The sequence below is a fragment of the Callorhinus ursinus genome, unplaced genomic scaffold, assembly GCF_003265705.2.
Source record: "Callorhinus ursinus isolate GAN/ISIS: 27379988/994484 unplaced genomic scaffold, GSC_fseal_2.0 scaffold67, whole genome shotgun sequence".
Lineage (NCBI taxonomy): Eukaryota > Metazoa > Chordata > Mammalia > Carnivora > Otariidae > Callorhinus > Callorhinus ursinus.
In genome coordinates this window covers 5631574-5650631 of record NW_027397129.1, presented here as the reverse complement: position 1 = coordinate 5650631, position 19058 = coordinate 5631574, and the positions used below count along the sequence as shown (strand labels likewise).

Sequence of the window (19058 nt, the reverse complement as noted above, 5' to 3'; positions counted from 1 at the left end):
AACTTATACAACTTAACACCAGGGAAAACAAGTAATCCAATTAGAAATGGGCAGAAAACATGAATGGATTTTTTCCAAAGAAGACATACAGATGGCCAACAGACACATGAAAATATGCTCAACATCACTCATCATCAGGGAAATGCAATTCAAAACCACAATGAGTTATCACCTCACACTTGTCAGAATGGTAAAAATAAAAAAGATAAGAAATAACACATGTTGGAGAAAATATTTAGAAAAAAGAACTATCATGACCTGTTGGTGGAAATCCAAGCTGGTGTAGCCACTGTAGAAAACAGTATGGAGGTTCCTCCAAAAATTAAAGATAGAATTAACATATGATCCAGTAATTCCACTACTGGATATTTACCAAAGAATTCAAAAACACTGATTCAAAAAGATATATGTAACTCTATGTTTATTTCAGTGTTATTTACAATAGCCAAGATATGGAAGCAACCCATGTGTCCACTGATATATGAACAATTAAAGAAGTGATATATATATCAATGGAATATTAGTCCTAAAAAGAATTAAATCTTGCTATTTGCAACAGTATGGATGGATCTAGAGGGTATAATGCTAAGTGCGATAAGTCAGTCAGAGGAAGACAAATACCATATGATTTCACTCATATATGGAATTTAAAAAAAACAAATAAATAAACAAAGAGACAAGAAAAAAAAAACCCAGACTTTTAAATATAGAGAATGAACTTGTTGTTGCCAGAGGGGAGGTGGGTAAGGGAATGGGTGAAACAGAAGGGATTAAGAGTACACTTAAACTGATGAGCACTGAGTAATGTATAAAATTGTTGAAACATTATATTGTACACCTGAAACTAATGTAACACTGTATGTTAATTATACCTGAATAAAAATTTAAATTAAAAAATAACTGGCCTACAATCTTTAAAATTACAAAGGTCATGAAAGTAAAGTTTCAGAAACTGTTCCAGTGAAGGAAATTAAAGTGATATGAAAACCAAATGCAGTGCACAATTGTGAACTGGATCCTTTTGCTATGAAGGATATTGTTGAGACGACTGGGATATTTGATTTGGGATCTGAAAAATAGATGTTTGTGATGTAGAAACATTAATTTACAGATTTTGATGGTTGTATTGTAGTTATATAGGAGAATGCCCTTTATGGCAGAAAATAGAAAATAAAATATTCAGCGTTGATGAGATATCATGTTGGCAACTTACTCTCCAGTGGTTTAGGAGGAAAAATTTGTTTGGCCTATATCTCCATACTTGCAAATTTTCTATAAGTTTGGCATTATATGTGCATGTATGTTTATAAAGTGAAAGTATCATAGTGGTAGTGGATGAGAAAATGAGCTTTGAAAATCAGACCTAGGTCTGATTTTTGGCTTTTATCACTTAGTTGTGTGACACTGAACCAATTATTTAACTTCCCTGAATCTGAGTTTTCCTATTTGAAGTAGAAGATAATTACAGTTACATTTCACTGGACTTCCAGTGAAATGTAAGTGCACTTCCATCTACATGAGAGATGAGATCATGGTCATCATCATCATTTTTCCTATTACTGAGAATTTGCTCTATGCATTGAATTTAGTGGAGTACTTTTCAAACTCTGATGAAAGATATTTTTGAAAGTTTAATTCATCATTGACTAATACTTTTAGAAAATACAATAACAAGAATTACTCAAAATAAATACAAAGTACAAGACTACATTTTCACTAGTCAACAAACATGAAATTACATTTTAGTATATGTGAGAACAGATGTTATAAGAAAAAGAAATTAATTATAAAACCTATATATGATGCATTGAAAGTGTAAGTATGGGCAAGTAATGATTACTTGAGTAAAATAGTGATTCCCCATATTAGATGCCTATATGCACACTTTGAAAGATACTGTGTATATCAACATCTAAAGTTTATAATGTGACAAAGGAGCTTGCTTATGGTTAAGTAATTTACAGGATCTAGGCGGTATTGATGACAATGCTACTTGCAAAGAATACTGCATATGTGATTCTTTCATGTTTTGTTTTAATAACAGAGTAGAGAAATGCTTCTCATATAAGTATATTGACAGGAGTAAAAGAGATTTTAAAGCAATTTCAGCAAGGTCAAGTTATTCATTTTAACTTTTACTCAAGATGAAATGAATGATGTCATTTCAAAATTTATTTTTAAGGTTTCACTGATAACCAGTTCCAAAATTTTAACCTGTAAAACTGTAGTAGAATTGTCTTTCAAAGAAGGAAATGGATTTCATATTTTAGTATGTGTTTTAGTTGATAAACTGATCTAAAAATATCACATGTTGTTATATCGTCCTATTGAGCATGACTACAACACAGCTTGCATCAAAGCAACTCATGACATTAGTTCAACAACACCTGAGCTAGTCAATACCTATTCAATGAAACAAGCACTTTCTAGGATGTTGTGACAATGTCAGTGTGGTTATAGTTTGTAAACTGTTTCTATACTTATCTCATCATGGACTGGTAACAAAAAATTCATTACCAGCACTGGTTCAAAGACTACATTTTGAGCACTGGCTTAGTGCTTTGGATGGATTAACTTAAGAAATAATGTATATAAAGCACTCAGCACAGTGAGAGGTACCAAGTATGTACTTCAATAAATATAGCTATTATTCACATCAATATTATTATTTTTTTTAAATATGGAATGCTTCACAAATTTGCATGTCATCCTTATTCAGGGGCCATGATAATCTTCTCTGTATTATTCCAATTTTAGTATATGTACTGCTGAATGAGCACTCATGTTAATATTATTTAAAATACTGTCCACTGAACCTCAAAGGCTTTTCTCACTGGGAAAAGCAGTTTTCATTAATTAAGATGTACACAGCTTCACGTTCAAGTACTGCCCATAGACCACACAAAGAGGACATGTCCACTCTACCATCCACTCAAAAGCAGATTCTGTCCATTCAAAAACATAAGTAAAAGCTCGCTTCATTAGGAACACTTGTCTGGCCATATAGTCTTTACCTAGTTTTGGTGCTGACTCCTTTCAGGAACTATCCATGCATGCCCTATGACAAATCATTATGATGTTAACTAAAGCACCAGCAAAGAGGAACACAAAGTTTAAGTATTCTATTGAAGATACTGACTACTGAGTCTCTTTATTTCCAGGAAACATGCCAAACTTCATCTAAGTCAGGGAGTTCTTGAGACACACCTTCATATTTTCTCCCCTTACTGGAGATATTTGAACCCAGGTGTTAAATCTTATGGAATTACAAAATTGATTCAGTTCACTCTCCAGATAGCATATTGGGCAAGTGTGCTTCATTCTAGATCATTAGCCAGGATTTTGAGGACCTCTGGCAAGTGCTTCTCCCCTTCTCTTTGCCATGTTTATACTCAGTAGGTGGCCTTAATAAATCAGATCACCTTACTGGTCATGGAACAAATGCTGTCTACTGTATATTCTACCTTGCTTATGAGCCACCAAATTTGGTGTTCTAATTTTCAAAATAGTTTAGGCTAGGTAGAATAACTTAGTAGTGAAAGATAGCACAACAGAAATATATTAGTAACCAGTATACCAATAGAGAATTTCTTGGGTAAGAAATTCCTAAAGGGATCTAAACTCTTGCTGTAATACTAAAAAATGACTGTAAGCTGCATTTATGGCCCTAAGACAGCCAGAGCATATATATTCTTCTTTAATCTGCTATGTTTATTATTATTTTTGAGGAGTTTTTTATGGCATTTTTCTGTTACTGTCTGGAATATACATGCACATTTTTTATATTCAAGTGCACTTTTTTGTGGTTCAGTTATTTTAATTATGCATTTTATTTTAAGTACATTGTTTTATCATGGTTCTTATTAATTATTCTATTATCACTCTGCTCCTGTGTTTATGTTTACGGCACAGCAGCCTTGAAACAGAGTAAGATAGACCCAGCCTCCCAACCAAAGAAGGCACAGCTTCATAGTCAGCTCATTGAAACTTGTCTGAAAAACAACCAGAATGGGTGAAAAATGGAGGGTGGCATTAGCCTCCCTTATTGCTGTTTCCCGATTAACTTAAACGATCTACTGAGCCCTGATTCCAATAAGATATTTTTTAATAGTAAATGCCACAGATACATTTTGTTGTGGAAATAAAAGATGACTCCAAGCAATTCATAGTGCAATTTTGACTTCTGTAAAACGATTAGAAAATGACCATCCTCAGATTTGGGAGAACTTTTTTTTTTATATATATATACAGCTAGGAATAATTTCAGTCTTTTCCAAAATTTTTGGTAAAAATAACTGTAGAGGTAAGATAAACTTCTAGAATTCTAAAAAAAAAAATCAACTGAAATTTGGTAGGACTTGATAAATAGCATCTTTCTATTTTCTTATATTTAAAGAGTATCTTCTGGGTAATACTGAAGAAAAATGAGTTAACTTGGACTTCTTTGAACTTAATTGAAAAGCACAGTTTTCAGATGAGCACTGAGTAGCACTGGTTTAGTGAGAACAAGAGAAGTCTACTGCCTTATAATTGAATGATGGTCTTTCCCCAATTTATATCTTGATGTGTCCAAAATATATAAAATTATGGCTTAATTAATAATCATGATGGCTTAACTATACTCTATTCAGAAGAGATTCTATCTATATATATGCATTTCATAAATATTCTTACAAAATACTATTACTATGTATCACTTCTTGAAAAATGCAATAGTTTTTGTGGTCTGTTAAGTGTAGTTTCCAGTTTTCAATACATTAAGCTTATGAAGTAAATATTCTTGCACACAATGTATATATGTGAACAATTAATATATAAGCCCCTGAAATGTAGGTTATGTGATTAAATAGTCCTTAGAGAGTTCTTCACTACTCATTCAAAGTGAGTCCCATTCCTTCCTGCCATCCTTTATATAGATCCTTTGTTTATTTCATGGCACTTATAATCAATAATTTTATTTATTTTCTATTTACTTGATTCGTCCTTCCTCTTCCCTCTACCAGAATGTAAGCTTCATGAGGCAGGACCTGTGCTAGATGTGTTCACTATTACTTTCTTATACTTGAAACATAGTCTGGCACATAGTTGAAGCCTAATAAATTTCAATGGAACAAATGAAGATTATTATAATTCCTTATAATAACAATTACACTCAGCACAATAGTAGGTATTCAGCAAATGTTTGTTGATTATTAGACTTTTATTTTTTTTAAGATTTTATTTATTTATTTGACAGAGAGAGAGCACAAGTAGGCAGAGAGGCAGGCAGAGGGAGAGGGAGAAGCAGGCTCTCCGCTGAGTAAGGAGCCTGATGCGGGGCTCGATTCCAGGACCCTGGGATCATGACCTGAGCCGAAGGCAGCCGTTTAACCAACTGAGCCACCCAGGCGCCTCAATTATTAGACTTTTAGATATGACGTAAGTAGGTTAGAGCTATCTCCTCTGTGCAGTGATGTTAATACTAAACTTGCTAGTCAGGATGATGCAACATTTTATTTCCTATCATTGTCTAAACAAAGGCTGAATCTCTTTCTCCAGAGTGCCAGCTCTAATAGTGTACACTCACTGTTTCACTGAGTCCCTGAAACATATGTAGCCCATTTTTCCATTTGTTTTATCAACATGTAATATTCAGTAGTGCCAAGTACCATATGTGACCAGTAAATCAATGCTGCTAATGGAAATAGTGCAAAATGAGCTGGAAGGGAGCAAGAAACAAGGGAATGAAAAAGAGAGAAATACAATAATCAAGAGTCTATATAGTAAAGAAGAATGAAGTAGATAAAAAAGTATTTACGTGGTCTCTCTGTGTTAAAGTGGGAAGGACTCTGGTTTGGAAATCAGATGATCTTGGTTTGAATCCTAGCTCTGATACATATTAGTTGTGTGACCCTAAGCAAATGACATAATCTCTTGGATCATGTTTCTGCCACTTTAAAAAGGGGCTAGTAATAGCCTTGTGGACTACAGTGAGTATTAAATGAGATCATATATATTCAATTTCCTGGACAGTTATGTTTTATATTAATCATGAGATTTAATTTCAGATAATTTTTAAATTTATTTTTATTATTGTACATTAGGCATTATCAATTACTTTGGTAAGTTATTTAATATTTGTAGGTCTCTTTCCTCATCTGAAAAATGGGCATAATTGTATCTACTTAATTGGATCATTGGGAAAATTGCCTTGTAACATTATCTTGAATGGTTCCTCAATACATAGTAGGTTATGAATATATTGAAAATATGGTGTTGTAGCTAGTGATAAACCTCATTTCTGTAAAAGTGTGTGTGTGTGTGTGTGTGTGTGTGTGTGTGTGTGTGTGTGTATCTGGGAATGAGAACAAGAACTTGCATTACAGGAGCTTGCGTCAAGGAGACACACAAGAAGTATAGAAATGACACTAGTAGTCTACAGAGGCCAATTTAGAAATTCTGTGATCCACTATAAGCTCCAAGATTAGTGCATGAGTTAAAGAAAACTTTTGAACTTTCTAGAGATTGGTCCTCTGAAATAGCAGGATAATACCATCTCCTCTAATAACTGTTGTAAAAAATAACCAAAATAGTGGTTGTAGGACATTTTGCAAATATAAACATGTTATAGAACTGCTTAATGAGAAAATAAAAAAGAATACACTTCATCTTATTCAACAATAAAAGTTGGACAGATGATATTATAAAGGTCAATAGTAATCATAACAAATGATATATTTTCCACCTTTGGAGTCAAAGAAAATAGATCAGACAAATTTTCAGAATAACAGGGTAATTTTCTGGAATAGAACATTTGGCAATAGAGATCTGAGGGAGAGAGAGTTTCAAAATAGTATGAGAGTCAATGAAAATCAACTTAAGCCCCTCGGCTAGCTAGGATAGTTTGCTGTAAACACTACAGGAGGGGAAAGAGGTTTAGAGAGGGTCAGAGGTTTAGTGTTCTGAATCAGTCCTCTTCTTACCATTCCCATTGATCTCTCTCTTGCAATGAGTATGCTTTACAACTGTTAGCTATGTAAGGAGGCTTTGCTTTTAAGGAGCTCAACTGGACTATGGCCAGTGGTGTGCTGGTAAATGTTTAAAAACTGCTGCCCCCAAAGCCCTGATTTTAGCATTTGTTGATTTCTGTGATAGTAATACTTCCACCACAGCTGATTTAAAGCTTCTAATGGTTTAACTACCAGCTTGAGAAATGCATGAAAATATAACAATCAGCTCTTGTGGTTAGGAGTAAGCATCTCTAACACACTGTCTAATGCACATGGTTTCTGGAATAGGTTATGTAATTTTATGTGTAATGGTTGAGGTAGAGAGGGATGCTTTCAAAGGAAGCTTTGCTTAGATACACTCAACTAATTTCACCATGATAACAATACTTTATATTAAATATTTCCATCATGTTCTCAGTAATAAATGTAATCTACATTTCAAGTATCTGGAAATGTTTAATTATTAATATTTTCCCAGGGTTACACCCTTTTCAGTGTTGCCTTCTCTTATTTTATCCTGGTTTAGATATTCTAAAATATCCAAATATATTGTTTTAAGAATGGAATTTTAAGGCTATGTTTTTGTGCACATCATTGTGGCCATTTAACTAAACTGGCCAGTCATTCCAGTCTAAAGATTCAGGAAAATGGATTCAGTTTTCAAAATCAGTCACTATTTGGTATGTGCTTTTTCTCTGTCTGGCAGTGTGCTAACCACTTGCCAATATAAAAGTGAAGAGGATGCAGCCCCTGTTTTGCAGTGCTCATTTTGCCAACAAACTAGTTACTGCTATGGATTAAATAGTGTCTGCAAAATTTTCATGGTGAAGTTCTAATGCCCAGTACTTCACAATGTGATTGTATTTGGAGATAGGGCCTTTAAAGAGGTGATTAAGTTAAATTTATGTCATTATAGTGGGCCCTAATCAAATCTGACTGGTGTTCTTTATAAGAAGAGGAAATTTGGACACACAAAGTGACATCAGGGATGAGGATGCACAAAGAAAAGACCATACAAAGACAAAAATGAAGAGGAAGCCAATCTGCAAGCCAAGGAGAAAGGCCTTGGGAAAAAACAAAACAAAAACAAAAAAACAAGCTTGAGCAGGCAGGGGAGGGGAGCTAAGATGGTGACATTGTAGGAGAGCCCTAGACTTGCCTCATCTCTCAAACAGAACTAGATAACTACCAAATGATTTTTAATACTCAAGAAATTGACCTGAGGACTGATAGAACAAATTGCACAACTAGAGGGAGAGAAGAGGCCACTTCAAGGAAGGTAGGAAGTGAGGAGACATAGTTTGAGTGAGAAACAGGTCATGGGGGCTGCAAAGGGGAGGGAGACTTAGTTGCAGAGAAAAGCAAGAGAGAGTGGAATGCATAGGGATACACACACAAGGAAAAAATTTCTCCAAAGTCATTGGCTGAGAAAATGAGAGGCACTGAATTTCACGAGATTTTGCAACCAGTGGGACTCGAAGACTGGAGTTTTAGAAGTCCAAATCTTGGTTGGGATAGAAATCCGGGGACAGTGTCTTACTCCTGGAGAGGGGGCAGGTGAACAACACCAGGACAGACTACATGATCTAAGGATCGCCTAAGGGGCACGGGAAGAGACTGTTCATACTTTTTGATGCTCATCTATGAGAGCTGGCATTGCCTCTCTGGGGACAAAAGAACAGGTAGGTATCATTTCCCTCCCCTGCCACTCAGCATAGACAGAGACATCTGTTGAGGGTGACTAACCTGGATACTGGCTATTTAGCCTGCTTGCTCTAAATCCCATGCTCCCGTGGTCTGATGCAACTACTGTTCTTCCAAGAGGATCAGCACAGGTTCCCACCACACCAGGTCCCTAAAATTTAGAATTTTAAAATTCAGCAGACCTGGCTAAGGTAGAACCCAAGTTGCGCTACACTGCTCCAGGCAGCAAGTGACCTAGAGACAGTGTGAAATCAGCCATCTGAAAAATGCCTGTGATGCATGAAGGTAAATAATTTGCTCCTCTGAAAGTGCTTCCTTGAGAACAACAAGCACAGACTCCCTTCTCTAGGGAAAAAGGAGCAGGCTGGTGCCATTTCCCTCCTCTACTCCTCAGCATAATACAACTCCAGTAAACAGCACAGCTCCAACACTGGCTGCCTAACCTGCTTACATCAAGTCCCACACACCTGTGCTCTGCTAGTACTGCTTTTCTCAGGCAAGTGTGCCTTAGGACCAGCTCAGTGGGACCCTCTCCCAGAAGATTAGCACAAACCTCTGCATGCACCATGTCTACTAACCATAGAGTTCTGCAGGGCTTCAGTTCCAGTGGAAATAGCATCAGGTCTCTTTTAACAAGTAGACCAGAGAACACCTAGTTAAAACTCACCACACATTGGCCAAGGTCCAAACACTACCCACTGCAGGCAAGGAGAAACTATGCAGATGACTGACCTGAGGTATAGAGCAGCCAAAACACAGCAGCAGAGTGAATGCAGGACACACCAGAGACACTTCCTGAAGTGCCAGGCCCTAGACAATATATGACCTCTTCTTCATAAAACCATTACTCTCAGGAGCAGAAGACATTACAGCCTTTCCTAACACACAGAAGACAGAGACCTAGACAAAATGCCAAGATGGAAGAATTCATCCCCAAAAAAGAACAAGAAAAGATCAAAGCCATGGATCTAATCAAAACAGAAGTAAGTAATATGCCTGATCCAGAACTTAAAGCAATAATCATAGCATACTAGCTGGGCTTGAGGAAAGCATGGAAGACATCAGGGAGACTCTTAACTGCAGAGATAAAAGAGCTAAAAAACAATCAGGATAAAATAAAAAATGCAATAACCAAGATTCTAAGCTGATTGGATGGAAGGACCACAAGAATGGAAGAGGAACATATAAGTGATATAGAAGATAGAATTATGGAAAATAATGAAGCAAAACAAAAAAACCCAAGAATTTTGGATTACAAAAGTAGACTTAGGGAACTCTTGACTCTGTCAAACATAATAACATTCCTATCATAGGAGTCCTAGGAGAAGAAGAGAGGAAATGGGGGCAGAAGTTTTGAGGAAATTATATCTAAAAACTTCCTTAATCTGGAAAAGGAAACAGACATCTAAACCCAGGAGGCACAGAGAGCTCCCATCAAAAGCAGATCTATCCACAGAAATTTAGCAAGCCAGAAGAGAGGGGCATGATATATTCAATGTGCTGAATGGGAAAAATCTGCAACTAAGAATATCCAGTGAGGTTGTCATTCAGAATAGAAGGAGACATAAACAGTTTCCCAGACAAACAAAAATTAGAGTTTGTGACCACTATACTGGCCCTGCAAGAAATGTTAAAGGGACTCTTGGAAAAGAAGGAAAGACCAAAAGCAACAAAGACTAGAAAAGAAGAGAGAAAATGTCCAGAAATAATGATAAAACAAGTAATAAAATGGCACTAAATTAATATCTATCAATAACTAATCTGAATGTAAATGTATTAAATGCTCTGATCAATAAACATAGGGTGTCAGAATGGATAAAAATACAGGACCCATCTACATGCTGCTTACAAGAAACTCATTTTAGACCTAAAAACACCTGTAGATTGAAAGTGAGGGGATGGAGAAATATTTATCATGCAAATGGACATCAAAAGAAAGCTGGAGTAGCAATACTTATATCAGACAAACTAGATTCTAAACAAAAGCCTAACAAGAGATGAAGAAGAGCACTATATCACAATAAAAGGCTCTATCCAACAAGAAGAATTAACAATTTGAAATATTTATGCCCCCAACTTGGGAGCACACAAATATATAAAACAAAAAATAACAAACATAAAGGAACTCATTGATGATAATACAATAATAGAAGGGGACATTAACACCCCACTTGCATCAATGGACAGATCATTTAAGCAGAAAATCAACAAGGAAACAATGGCTTGCATGACATACTGGGCCAGATGGGCTTAAAAATATATTCAGAACATTTCATCCTAAACAGCAGAAAACACTTTTTTCAAGTGCACATGGGACCTTCTCCAGAATAGATCACACACTAGGTCACAAATCAGGCCTCAATAAGCACAAAAAGGCTGAGATCATACCATGCATCTTTTCCAACCACAACACTATGAAATGGGAAATCAAACCACAAGAAAAAATTTGGAAAGACAACAAATACATGGAGGTTAAAGAACATTCTACTGAAGAGTGATGGGTCAACGAGGAAATTAAAGAAGAAAAAAAAATTCATGGAAAAATGAAAATTAAAACACAAATGGTCCAAAACCTTTGGATGCAACAAAAGTGGCCCTAAGAAGGAAGTATAAGGCAATATAGGCCTACCTCAAGAAGCAAGAAAAATCTCAAATAAACAACCTAACCTTACACCTAAAGGAGCAGGAGAAAGAAGAAAAAACGAAGCCTAAAGCCAACAGAAGAAGAGAAATAATAAAGATTAAAGCAGAAATAAATGATATAAAAACTAAAAAAGAAAAGTAGATCTTATCAATGAAGGCAGAAGCTGGTTCTTTGAAAAAAATTAATAAAATTGATATACCTATAGCCAGACTTATCAAAAGGAAAAGAGAAAGTACCCAAATCAATAAATTCACAAATGAGAGGGGAGAGATCACAACCAATAATCACAGAAATACAATTATAAGAGAATATTATGAAAAATTATATGCCACCAAATCGGACAATCTGTGAGAAATGGATGGATTCCTAGAAACATATAAACCACTTAACTGAAAAAGGAAGAAGTAGAAAACTTGAACAGACTGATAACAAGCAAAGAAATTGAATCAGCAATCAAAATTTCCCCCAAAAACAAAAGTCTAGGGCCACATGGCTTCACAGGAGAATTCTACCAAACATTTAAAGAAGAGTTAGTATCTATTCTTCTCAAACTATTAAAAAAAATAGAAATGGAAGGAAAACTTCAAAACTCATTCTGTAAAGCCAGCATTACCCTAATAATAAAACCAGACAAAAACTACATGAAAAAGAGAAGTACAAGCCAATATCCCTGATGAACACGGATGCAAAAATTCTCAACAAGATACTAGAAAACCAAATTCAACAGTACATTAGAAGAATCATTCACCACAATCAAGTGGGATTTATTCCTGGATTGCAAGGGTGGTTCAATATTTGCAAATTAATCAATATGATATACCACATTAATAAAAGAAAGGATGAAAACCATATGATCCTCTCAGTAGATGCAGGAAAATAATTGACAACTTACAGGATCCATTCATGATAAAAACCCTCAACAAAGTAGATTTAGAGGGAACATACCTCAACATCATAAAGACCATATATGAAAAACACATAGCTAACATTATCCTCAATGGGAAAAAAAAAACCTGAGAGCTTTTCCTCTAAGGCCAGAAATAAGACAGGAATGTCCACTCTCACCACTGTTATTTAACAGAGTACTGGAAGTCCTAGCCTCAACAATCAGACAACAAAGAGAAATAAAAGGCATCCAAATTGCAAGGAAAAGTCAAACTTTCACTATTTGCAGATGACGATTCTCTATATAGAAAACCCAAAAGACTGCATGAAAAAGTTGCTAGAATTAATACACAACTTCAATAAGGTCACAGGATAAAAAACAATGTACAGAAATATGTTGCACTTCTATACAACAATAATGAAGTAGCAGAAAGAGAAATTAAGGAATTGACCCTATTTATAATTGCACCAAAAACCATAAGATACCTAGGAATAAGCCTAACCAAAGAGTTAAAAGATCTGTATTCTGAAAAGAATAAAACACTGATGAGAATTTGAAGATGACACAAAGAAATGGAAAAACACTCCATGCCCATGTATTGGAAGAACACATATTGTTTAAATTTCTATACTTTCTAAAGCAATCTACACATTTAATGCAATCCCAATCAAAATACCACCATCATTTTTCACAGAGCTAGAACAAACAATCCTAAAATTTGTATGGAACCACAAAAGGCCCTGAATACCCAAAGCAATCTTGAAAAGAAAAGCAAAGTGGGAGGCATCACAATTCTGGACTTTAAGTTATATTAGAAAGCTGTGGTTTCTCAGAGTCCATAGTTTTGAGAAACAAATTGAGGGTTCTAGAGGGGAGGGCGTGGGGGGATGGGTTAGCCTGGTGATGGGTATTAAAGAGGGCACGTACTGCGTGGAGCACTGGGTGTTATATGCAAACAATGAATCATATAACACTACATCAAAAACTAATGATGTAATGTACGGTGATTAAGATAACATAATAAAAAAAAAAGAAACCTGTGGTGATCAAGACAGTATGGAAGTGGCACAAAAACAGACATATATATCAATGGAACAAAATAGAAAACCAATAAATAAACCCACAACTATGTAGTCAATTAATCTTTGACAAAACAGGAAAGAATATCCAATGGAAAAAAGTCTCTTCAACAAATGGTATTAGGGAAACTGAACAGCAATATGCAGAGGAATGAAAATGGCCCACTTTCTTATATCCTACACAAAAGTCAATTCAAGATGGATGAAAGACCTAAAAGTGAGACAGGAGACCATCAAAATCCTAGAGAAGAACACAGGCAGCAATCTATTTGACATGAGTCATAGCAACTTCTTACTAGATATGTCTCCTTAGGCAAGGGAAATAAAAACAAAAATGAACTATTGGAACTTCATCAAGGTAAAGAGCTTCTGCACAGTGAAGGGAACAATAAAATTAAAAGGCAACCTTCAGAATGGGAGAGGATATTTGCAAATTACATATGTGATAAAAGTTTAATATCCCTGGGGGAGGTAAGATGGCAGAAGAGTAGGGGACCTCCTTTCATCTGGTCCATTGAATTTAGCTAGATAACTATCAAATCATTCTGAACACCCATGAATTCATCCTGAGATGTAAGAAAAGAATATCTGGAACTCTACAAGTAGAAAAGTGACCACTTTTTGCAAGGTAGGAGGTGCAGAGAAGTGAATCTGAGGGGAGATATCAGAAAAACTGAGGGGCGTGGCCTACTGGAAAGTGATACAGCCCTGGAGGGCAAAATCAAAATCCTTAGAAATCTGCTCCAGGGTGCCTGGGTGGCTCAGTTGGTTAAGTGACTGCCTTTGGCTCAGGTCATGATCCTGGAGTCCCAGGATCGAGTCCCGCATCGGGCTCCCTGCTTGGCAGGGAGTCTGCTTCTCCCTCTGACCCTCTTCCCTCTTGTGCTCTCTATCTCTCATTCTCTCTCTCTCAAATAAATAAAATATTAAAAAAAAAGAAATCTGCTCCAGTGAGAGACATCCCTGCCTGAAAGGTGCTCGGGGGATGAAACAGGTAGATTTCTAACTGGGACAGTATGGTCTCTGGATCCCCAGAGTCAGAGAATTAATGGGGGAGCCTGAGCCAGTAGAGTTCCCAAGCAGAGGAGTGAAGAAACTGGTTATGGTCAGCGAGCCCAGGAGGGTGGTCTTAGCTTGGTTGCCTAAACCCTCAAATTGGGGCAGATCAGGTGACTGCTATCTGTCTGGGGACCCTGAAGAGGACTGGAATGCCAGGACCCTCCACCATCACCCAGGAGGGGTGGAATGGGTGCGTGCATTACCAGGCAACAGCTCCCAGGGTGGTGGCCCTGTAAAGGACAGTGTGGGGTGACCCTCCGCCATCCCCTGGGAGGGGCAGAGCGGGAGTACCATAATCTGGCAACAGTTTTCAGTGTCAGGGCCCTACAAAGCGCAGTAACGGGGGACCTGCCAAATTCCCCCAGGAGGATAGCTATGGGCAAGTACCACAGGATTCTGCAGTCTGGCACACACAAAAGTGAAGACAATTTATCCCAGAGGGTTTATTAAAGAGAGGGGACTGTAATCTTTTGGCTCTGGGGCTGGAGATCCGGGTGTGGCCATTTTTATTTTGATCCTCTAAAGAGGTGCAGAAAGACTTCAGGGAAAAAAGCCACGCAGAGGACCAGTTTACACTAAGCCCAGCCCCCTGACAAGGGGTGGTGCAGCTCTGCCCAGGCAAAGACACCTAAGAAAGCAGCACCACAGGCCCTTCCCCAGAAGACCAACTGTAAGAACAGGTGCACAAGAAGTTTTCAGACTCCACAAGACTGTAACATTCCAGCCTTAGAGGAAAATAATATATAGAATTCTAGGTTTTGTCTTGTGATTTATCTTTCAGTTTAAAATTTTCCAATTTTTTTCCCTTTTCAGCTAGATTCTTATTTTATCAACTCTTAGATTTTGTCCTTTTTTTAACTTTCATTTTTTTTTACATTTACATTTTATAGATATATTCATTTTTTGGCTTCCTTTCACTCTATGCAATTTTATTGTTGTATATATATATAAGTTTTGTTTTCTTTATAATTTTTGGATTTAGTGTCTTCTAACATGCAACCAAAATACAGTCAGGGCCAACTAGATCACCCTGTTTTGACCACCTTGAGAGATTATATTCTCCCCCCACCTTTTTTATTTTTCATTTATTTATTTTATTTTTTAATTTTTATTTCTTTATAATCCTCATATCAGACAAATTAGATTATAATCCACAGACTGTAATAAGAGATGAAAAGGGACACTATATCATACTTAAAGGATCTACACAACAATAAGATCTAACAATTATAAATATGCTCCTGATTTGGGAGCAGCCAATTAATCAATTAATAATCAAATTAAACATATAGATAATAATACAATACAATAACCAAATTAAACACATAGATAATAATACAATAATAGTAGGGTACTTCAACAACCCAGATGGACTTAACAGACATATTTAGAGCATTTCGTCCCAAAGCAGCAGAATACCACATTCTTTTGGAGTGCAAGTGGAACAATCTCCAGAATAGATCACATACTGGGTCACAAATCAGGTCTCAACTGATACCAGAAAATTGGGATTATTCCCTGAGTATTTTCAGACCACAAAGCTTTGAAACAAGAACTCAATCATGAGAGGAAATTTGGAAGGAACTCAAACACTTGGAAGTTAAAAATCATCCTGCTAAAGAATGATTCGGTCAACCAGGAAATTAGAGAAGAATTTAAAAAATTCAAGGAAACTAATGAGAATGAAAACACAACAGTTCAAAAGTTTGGGATACAGCAAAGGCAGTCCTAAGCGGGAAGTATGTTGCAATACAAGCCTCTCTCAAAAAATTAGAAAAATCTCAAATACACAATCTAACCTTACACCTAAAGGACCTGGAGAAAGAACAGCAAATAAAGCCTTAAACCAAGCAGGAGAAGAGAAATAATAAAGATTAGAGCAGACATCAATGAAATAGAAACCAAAAGAACAGTTGAACAGATAAACAAAATAGAAACTGGTTCTTTGAAAGAATTAATAAGATAGAGAAACACCTAGCCAAACATACCAAAAAGAAAAGAGAAAGAACCCAAATTAATAAAATCATGCATGAAAGAAGAGAGATCATGACCAACACGAAGGAAATACAATCAATTCTAAGAACATATTATGAGCAACTATATGCCAACAAATTAGGCAATTTGGAAGAAATGGATGTGTTCCTGGAAACTTATAAACTACCAAAACTGAAACAGGCAGAAATAGAAGATCTGAACATGCCCATAACCAGCAAGGAAATTGAAGCAGTAATCAAAAGCCTCTGAAAAAACAAGAGTTCAGGGCCAGAGGGCTTCCCAGGGGAATTCTACCACACATTTAAAGAAGAATTAATACCTATTCTACTGAAGTTGTTTCAAAAAATAGAAATGGAAGGAAAACTTCCAAACTCATTCTATGAGGCCAGCATTACCTTGATCCCAAAACCAGACAAAGACCCCATCAAAAAGTAGAATTACAGACCAATATCTCTGATGATTATGGATGTCAAAATACTCACCAAGATACTAGCCAATAGGATCCAACAGTATATTAAAATGATTATTCACCATGACAGATGGGATTTATTCCTGGACTGCAAGGGTGGTTCAATAATCACAAATCAATCAACGTGATACATCACATTAATAAAAGAAAAGACAAGAATCAGATGATCCTCTCAATTGATGCAGAAAAAGCATTTGACAAAATACAGCATCCTTTCTTGATTAAAACTCTTCACAGTGTAAGGGTAGAGGGAATATACCTCAATATCATAAAAGCCATATATGAGAAACCCACAGCAAATATCATCTTCAAGAGGGAAAAACTGAGAGCTTTTCCCCTAAGGTCAGGAACACGACAGGGATGCCCACTCTCACCACTGTTGTTCAACATAGTACTAGAAGTCTTAGCCTCAGCAATCAGAAAACAACAAGAAATAAAAGGCATTCAAATTGGTAAAGAAGAAGTCAAACTCTCACTCTTCACAGATGATATGATACTTTATGTGGAAAACCCAAAAGACTCCACCCCAATATTGTTAGAACTCATACAACAATTCAGCAACATCACAAGATACAAAATCATGCACAGAAAGCCGTTGCATTTCTATACGCTAACAATGTGACTGAAGAAAGAGAAATTAAGGAATTGATTCAAATTACAATTGCACCAAAACCCATAAGATGCCTAGGAATAAACTTAACCAAAGAAGTAAAGGATCTTTACTCTAAAAACCAAAGAACACTTATGAAAGAAATGGAGGAAGACACAAAGAGATGGAAAAAATATTCCATGTTCGTGGATTGGAAGAACAAATATTGTGAAAATATCTATGGTGCCCAGAAAAATCTACACATTCACTGCAATCCTTATCAAAATATGATCAACATTTTCCACAGAGCTGGAAGAAATAATCCTAAAATTTGTATGGAACCAGAAAAGACAATGAATAGCCAGAGGAATGTTGAAAAAGAAAACCAGTGCTTGTGGCATCACAATGCCTGACTTCAGGCTATATTAAAAAGCTCTGATCATCAAAACAGCATGGTACTGGCACAAAAACAGACACACAGATCAATAGAACAGAATAGAGACCCCAGAAATGGACCCTCAACTCTATGGTCAACTAATCGTTGACAAAGCAGGAAAGAATCCAATGGAAAAAGGACAGTGTCTTCAATAAATAGTGCTGGAAAAATTGGACAGCCACATACGGAAAAATGAAACTGGACCATCCTTTTACACCATACACAAAGATAAACTGAAAATGGATGAAAGACCTCAATGTGAGACAGTAATCCATCAAAATCCTTGAGGAGAACACAGGCAGCAACCTCTTTGACAAAACCAAAGACAACCTACAGAGTTGGAGAAGATATTTGCAAATGTCTCACCAGATAAAAGGCTAGTATCCATAATCTATAAAGAACTTATCCTAAAAATCCAGTCAAGAAATGGACAGAAGACATAAACAGACATTTCTCCAAAGAAGACATACAAATGGCCAACAGACACATGAAAAAATGCTCCACATCCCTTGGCATCAAGGAAATATAAATCAAAACCACAATGAGATACCACCTCACACCAGTCAGAATGGCTAAAATTAACAGGACAGGAAACCACAAATGTTGGAGAGGATGCAGAGAAAAGCGAAACCTCCTACACTGTTGGTGGGAATGCATGCTGGCACAGCCACTCTGGAAAACAATATGGAAGTTCTTCAAGAAGTTAAAAATAGAGCTACCTTAAGACCCAACAATTGCACTACTAGGTATTTACCCCCAAGAAAAAGATGTAGTGAAATGAAGGGACACCTGCATCCCAGTGTTCACAGTAGCAATATGCACAATAGCCAAACTGTGGAAGGAGCTGAAATGTCCTTTGACAAACGAATGGATAAAGAAGATTTGGTACACACACACACACACACACACACACACACACACACACACACACAAACACAGTGGAATATTACTCAGCCATCAGAAAGGTTGAATACTTACCACTTACATCCACATGGTTGGAACTGGAGGGTATTATGCTAAATGAAATAAGTCAATCAGAGAAAAACAATTATCATATGGTTTAACTCATATGTGCAACATAAGAAACAGTGCAGAAGACCATATGGAAGGGAGGGAAAACTGGATGGAAACAAATCAGAGACATAGAGAAACCATGAGAGACTCTTAACTTTGGGAAAAAAAACTGGGGGTTGCTGAAGGGGAGGTGG

General features: G+C 36.4%; 1 non-coding gene across 1 annotated transcript; it reads right to left on the bottom strand.

Moving 5' to 3' along the window:
* Positions 1-2674: 2674 nt before the first annotated feature.
* On the bottom strand, positions 2675-2780 carry LOC112835359 (U6 spliceosomal RNA). The gene has a single exon (XR_003211216.1). It is a non-coding gene; the product is annotated as a U6 spliceosomal RNA (small nuclear RNA).
* Between the last annotated feature and the right edge of the window lie 16278 nt (positions 2781-19058).